The sequence below is a fragment of the Triticum aestivum genome, chromosome 1D (assembly GCF_018294505.1).
Source record: "Triticum aestivum cultivar Chinese Spring chromosome 1D, IWGSC CS RefSeq v2.1, whole genome shotgun sequence".
Taxonomy (NCBI): Eukaryota; Viridiplantae; Streptophyta; class Magnoliopsida; order Poales; family Poaceae; genus Triticum; species Triticum aestivum.
In genome coordinates, this window is record NC_057796.1 from 324,635,963 (window position 1) to 324,642,330 (window position 6,368).

Here is a 6,368-nt window from a genome sequence, read left to right on the forward strand (position 1 = left end):
CTTCCACTACTAGGCCCATGAGGCCCAATAACTTCCCGGGGGAGGGTCCGGTAACCCCCGGTACTCCGAAACTTATCCGAAACGACCCGAACCATTCCGGTGTCCGAATGTAGCCTTCCAATATATGAATCATTATGTCTTAACCATTTCGAGACTCCTCATCATATCCGTGATCTCATCTGGGACTCCGAACAACCTTCAGTCATCGAATCACGTAAACTCACAATACAAATCGTCATCGAACGTTAAGCGTGCGGACCCTACGGGTTCGAGAACTATGTAGACATGACCGAGACACATCTCCGGTCAATAACCAATAGAGGAACCTAGATGCTCATATTGGCTCCTAGATATTCTACGTAGATCTTTATCGGTCAAACCGCATAATAACATACGTTGTTCCCTGTGTCATCGGTATTTTACTTGCCCGAGATTCGATCGTCGGTACCCTCATACCTGGTTCAATCTCGTTACCGACAAGTCTCTTTACTCATTCCATAATGCATCATCCCGCAACTAACTCATTAGTCACATTGCTTGCAAGGCTTATAGTGATGTGCATTACCGAGAGGGCCCAGAGATACCTCTCCGATACACGGAGTGACAAATCCTAATCTCGATCTATGCCAACTCAACAAACATCTTCGGAGACACCTGTAGAGCATCTTTATAATGATGTTTGATAGCACACAAAGTGTTCCTCCGGTATTCGGGAGTTGCATAATCTCATAGTCAGAGGAATATGTATAAGTCATGAAGAAAGCAATAACAATAAAACTTAACGATCATTATGCTAAGCTAACGGATGGGTCGTGTCCATCACATCATTCTCTAATGATGTGATCCCGTTCATCAAATGACAACACATGTCTATGGTTAGGAAACTTAACCATCTTTTATTAACGAGCTAGTCTAGTAGAGGCATACTAGGGACACTCTGTTTTGTCTATGTATTCACACATGTACTATGTTTCCGGTTAATACAATTCTAGCATGAATAATAAACATTTATCATGATATAAGGAAATATAAATAACCACTTTATTATTGCCTCTAGGGCATATTTCCTTCAGTCTCCCACTTGCACTAGAGTCAATAATCTAGTTCACATTGCCATGTGATTTAACACCAATAGTTCACATCTTTATGTGATTAACACCCATAGTTCACATCTCCTTGTGACCAACACTCAAAGGGTTTACTAGAGTTAATAATCTAGTTCACATCGCTATGTGATTAACACCCAAGAGTAATAAGGTGTGATCATGTTTTGCCTGTGAGAGAAGTTTTAGTCTACGGGTCTTCCACATTCAGATCCGTATATGTATTTTGCAAATTTCAATGTCTGCAATGCTCTGCACGGAGCTACTCTAGCTAAATGCTCCCATTTTCAATATGTATCCAGATCGAGACTCAGAGTCATCCAGATCGGTGTCAAAGCGTGCATCGACGTAACTCTTTACGACAAACTCTTTATCACCTCCATAACCAAGAAATATTTCCTTATTCTACTAAGGATAATTTTGACCGCTGTCCAGTGATCCACTCCTGGATCACTATTGTACCCTCTTGCCAAACTCATGGTGAGGTTCACAATAGGTCTGATACACAGCATAGCATACTTCATAGAACCTATGACTGAGGTACAGGGAATGAATTTTCATTCTCTTTCTATTTTCTGTTGTGGTCGGGTTTTGAGTCTTTACTCAACTTCACACCTTGCAACACGGGCAAGAACTCCTTCTTTTACTGTTCCATTTTGAACTACTTCAAAATCTTGTCAAGGTATGTATTCATTGAAAAAACTTATCAAGCGTCTTGTTCTATCTCTATAGATCTTGATGCTCAATATGTAAGCAGCTTCACCGAGGTCTTTCTTTGAAAAACTCCTTTCAAACACTCCTTTATGCTTTCCAGGAAAAATTCTACATTATTTTCGATCAACAATATGCCATTCACATATACTTATCAAAGATGCAGTAGTGCTCCGACTCACTTTCTTGTAAATACAGGCTCCACCGCAAGTCTGTATAAAACCATATGCTTTGATCACCTTATCAAAGCATATATTCCAACTCCGAGATGCTTGCACCAGTCCATAGATGGATCGCTGGAGCTTGCACACTTTGTTAGCACCTTTAGGATTGACAAAACCTTCTTGTTGCATCATATACAACTCTTCTTTAAGAAATCCATTAGGAATGTAGTTTTTGACATCCATTTGCCAGATTTCATGAAATATGGCAATTGCTAACATGATTCGGACAGACTTTAAGCATCGATACGAGTAAGAAAATCTCATCGTAGTCAACATCTTGAACTTGTCAAAAACCCTTTTCGTCAAGTCGAGCTTTTTAGATAGTAACACTACTATCAGCGTCTGTCTTCCTCTTGAAGATCCATTTTATTCTCTATGGCTTGCCGATCATCGGGCAAGTCAACCAAAGTCCACGCTTTGTTCTCATACATGGATCCCATCTCAGACTTAAAGGCCTCAAGCCATTTCGCGGAATCTGGGCTCATCATCGCTTCCTCATAGTTCGTAGGTTCGTCATGGTCAAGTAACATGACCTCCAAAACAGGATTACCGTACCATTCTGGTGCGGATCTTATTCTGGTTGACCTACGAGGTTCGGTAGTAACTTGACCTGAAGTTTCATGATCATCATCATTAGCTTCCTCACTGATAGGTGTAGGAATCACTGGAACTGATTTCTGTGATGAACTACTTTCCAATAAGGGAGCACGTACAATTACCTCATCAAGTTCTACTTTCCTCCCACTCACTTCTTTCGAGAGAAACTCCTTCTCTAGAACGGATCCATTCTAAGCAATGAATATCTTGCTTTTGGATCTATGATAGAAGGTGTACCCAACAGTCTCCTTTGGGTATCCTATGAAGACACATTTCTCTGATTTGGGTTCAAGCTTATCAGGTTGAAGCATTTTCACATAAGCATCGCAGCCCCAAACTTTAAGAAATGACAGCGTAGGTTTCTTGCCAAACCACAGTTCATACGGTGTCATCTCAACGGATTTAGATGGTGCCCTATTTAACGTGAATGCAGCTGTCTCTAATGCATAACCCCAAAATGATAGCGCTAAATGAGTAAGAGACATCATAGATCGCACCATATCTAATAAAGTGCGGTTACGACATTCGGACACACCATTACGCTGTGGTGTTCTGGGTGGCGTGAGTTGCAAAACTATTCACATTGTTTCAAATGAAGACCAAACTCGTAACTCAAATATTCACCTCCATGATCAGATCGTAGAAATTTTATTTTCTTGTTACGATGATTTTACACTTCACTCTGAAATTCTTTGAACTTTTCAAATGTTTCAGACTTATGTTTCATTAAGTAGATATACCCATATCTGCTCATATCATCTATGAAGGTTAGAAAATAACGATACCCGCCGCAAGCCTCAACACTTATTGGACCGCATACATCAGTATGTATTATTTCCAACAAGTCTGTTGCTCGCTCCATTGTTCTGGAGAACGGAGTCTTAGTCATCTTGCCCATGAGGCATGGCTCACAAGCATCAAGTGATTCATAATCAAGTGATTCCAAAATCCCATCAGCATGGAGTTTCTTCATGCGCTTTACACCAGTATGACCTAAACGGCGGTGCCATAAATAAGTTGCACTATCATTATTAACTTTGCATCTTTTGGCTTCAATATTATGAATATGTGTATCACTACGATCGAGATTCAATAAACCATTTATATTGAGTGTATGACCGTAGAAGGTTTTATTCATGTAAATAGAACAACAATTATTATTTGACTTGAATGAATAACCGTATTGCAATAAACATGATCCAATCATATTCATGCTCAACGCAAACACCAAATAACATTTATTTTAAGTTCAACACTAATCCCAAAGGTAAAGGGAGTGTGCGATGGTGATCTTATCAACCTTGGAATCACTTCCAACACACATCATCACCTCGCCCTTAACTAGTCTCTGTTTATTTTGCAACTCCCCTTTCGAGTTACTACTCATAGCAACTGAACCAGTATCAAATACCGAGGGGTTACTATAAACACTAGTAAAGTACACATCAATAACATGTATATCAAATATACTTTTGTTCACTTTGCCATCCTTCTTATCCGCCAAGTATTAGGGGTAGTTCCTCTTCCAGTGACCATTCCCTTTGCAGTAGAAGCACTCAATTTCAGGCTTAGGTCTAGCTTTGGGCTTCTTCACGGGAGTGGCAACTTGCTTGCCATTCTTTCTTGATTTCCCTTTCTTTCCCTTTGCCCCTTTTCTTGAAACTAGTGGTCTTGTCAACCATCAACATTTGATGCTTTTCTTGATTTCTACCTTCATCGATTTCAGCATCATGAAGAGCTCGGGAATCGTTTTCGTCATCCCTTGCATATTATAGTTCATCACGAAGTTCCAGTAACTTGGTGATAGTGACTAGAGAACTCTGTCAATCACTATTTTATCTGGAAGATTAACTCCCACTTGATTCAAGTGATTGTAGTACTCATACAATCTGAGCACATGCTCATTGGTTGAGCTATTCTCCTCCATCTTGTAGGCAAAGTACTTGTCAGAGGTCTCATACCTCTCGACTCGGGCATGAGTCTGAAATACCAATTTCAGCTCTTGGAACATCTTATATGCTCTGTGGCGTTCAAAACATTTTTGAAGTCCCGGTTCTAATCCGTAAAGCATGGCGCACTAAACTATCAAGTAGTTATCATACCGAGCTTGCCAAACGTTCATAACGTCTGCATCTACTCCTGCAATAGGTCCGTCACCTGGTGGTGCATCAAGGACATAATACTTCCGTGCAGCAATGAGGATAATCCTCGGATTACGGACCTAGTCCGCATCATTGCTACTATCATCTTTCAAGTTAGTTTTCTCTAGGAACATATCCAAAATAAAATAGGGGAGCTATGCGCGAGCTATTGATCTACAACATAGATATGCAAAAACTATCAGGACTAAGTTCATGATAAATTAAAGTTCAATTAATCATATTACTTAAGAACTCCCACTTAGATAGACATCCCTCTAGTCATCTAAATGATCACGCGATCCATATCAACTAAACCATGTCCGATCATCACGTGAGATGGAATAGCTTTCAATGGTGAACATCACTATGTTGATCATATCTACTATATGATTCACGTTCGACCTTTCGGTCTCAGTGTTCCCAGGCCATATCTGCATATGCTAGGCTCGTCAAGTTTAACCCGAGTATTCTGCGTGTGCAAAACTGGCTTGCACCTGTTGTATGTGAGCGTAGAGCTTATAACACCCGATCATCACGTGGTGTCTCGGTATGACGAACTGTAGCAACGGTCCATACTCAGGGAGAACACTTATACCTTGAAATTTTAGTGAGGGATCATCTTATAATGCTATCGTCGTACTAAGCAAAATAGGATGCATAAAGGATAAACATCAGATGCAATCAAAATGTGTGACATGATATGGGCATCATCATCTTGTGCCTTTGATCTCCATCTCCAAAGCACCGTCATGATCTCCATCTTCACCGGCTTGACACCTTGATCTCCATCGCAACATCGTTGTCGTCTCGCCAACTATTGCTTCTACGACTATCGCTACCGCTTAGTGATAAAGTAAAGCAATAAAATGGCGATTGCATTTCATACAATAAAGCGACAACCATAAGGCTCCTGCCAGCTGCCGATAACAGTTACAAAACATGATCATCTCATACAACAATTTATATCTCATCACGTCTTGACCATATCACATCACAACATGCCCTGCAAAAACAAGTTAGACGTCCTCTACTTTGTTGTGGCAAGTTTTACGTGGCTGCTACGGGCTTCTAGCAAGAACCATTCTTACCTACGCTTCAAAACCACAATGATTTTTCGTCAAGTGTGTTGTTTTAACCTTCAACAAGGACCGGGCGTAGTCAAAATCGATTCAAGTAAAGTTGGAGAAACTGACACCTGCTAGCCACCTGTGTGCGAAGCACGTCGGTAGAACCAGTCTCATGAACGCGGTCATGTAATGTCGGTCCGGGCCGCTTCATCCAACAATACCGCCGAATCAAAGTAAGACGTTGCTGGTAAGCAGTATGACTATTTTCGCCCACAACTCTTTGTGTTCTACTCGTGCATATAATATCTACGCATAGACCTGGCTCTGATACCACTTTTGGGGAACGTAGTATTTCAAAAAAAATCATAAGATCACGCAAGATCTATCTAGGAGAAGCATAGAAACGAGCGGGGAAAGTGTGTCCACGTACCCTCATAGACCGAAAGCGGAAGCGTTTTATCAACGCGGTTGATGTAGTCGTACGTCTTCATGATCCGACCGATCTTAGCACCGAACGTACGGCAC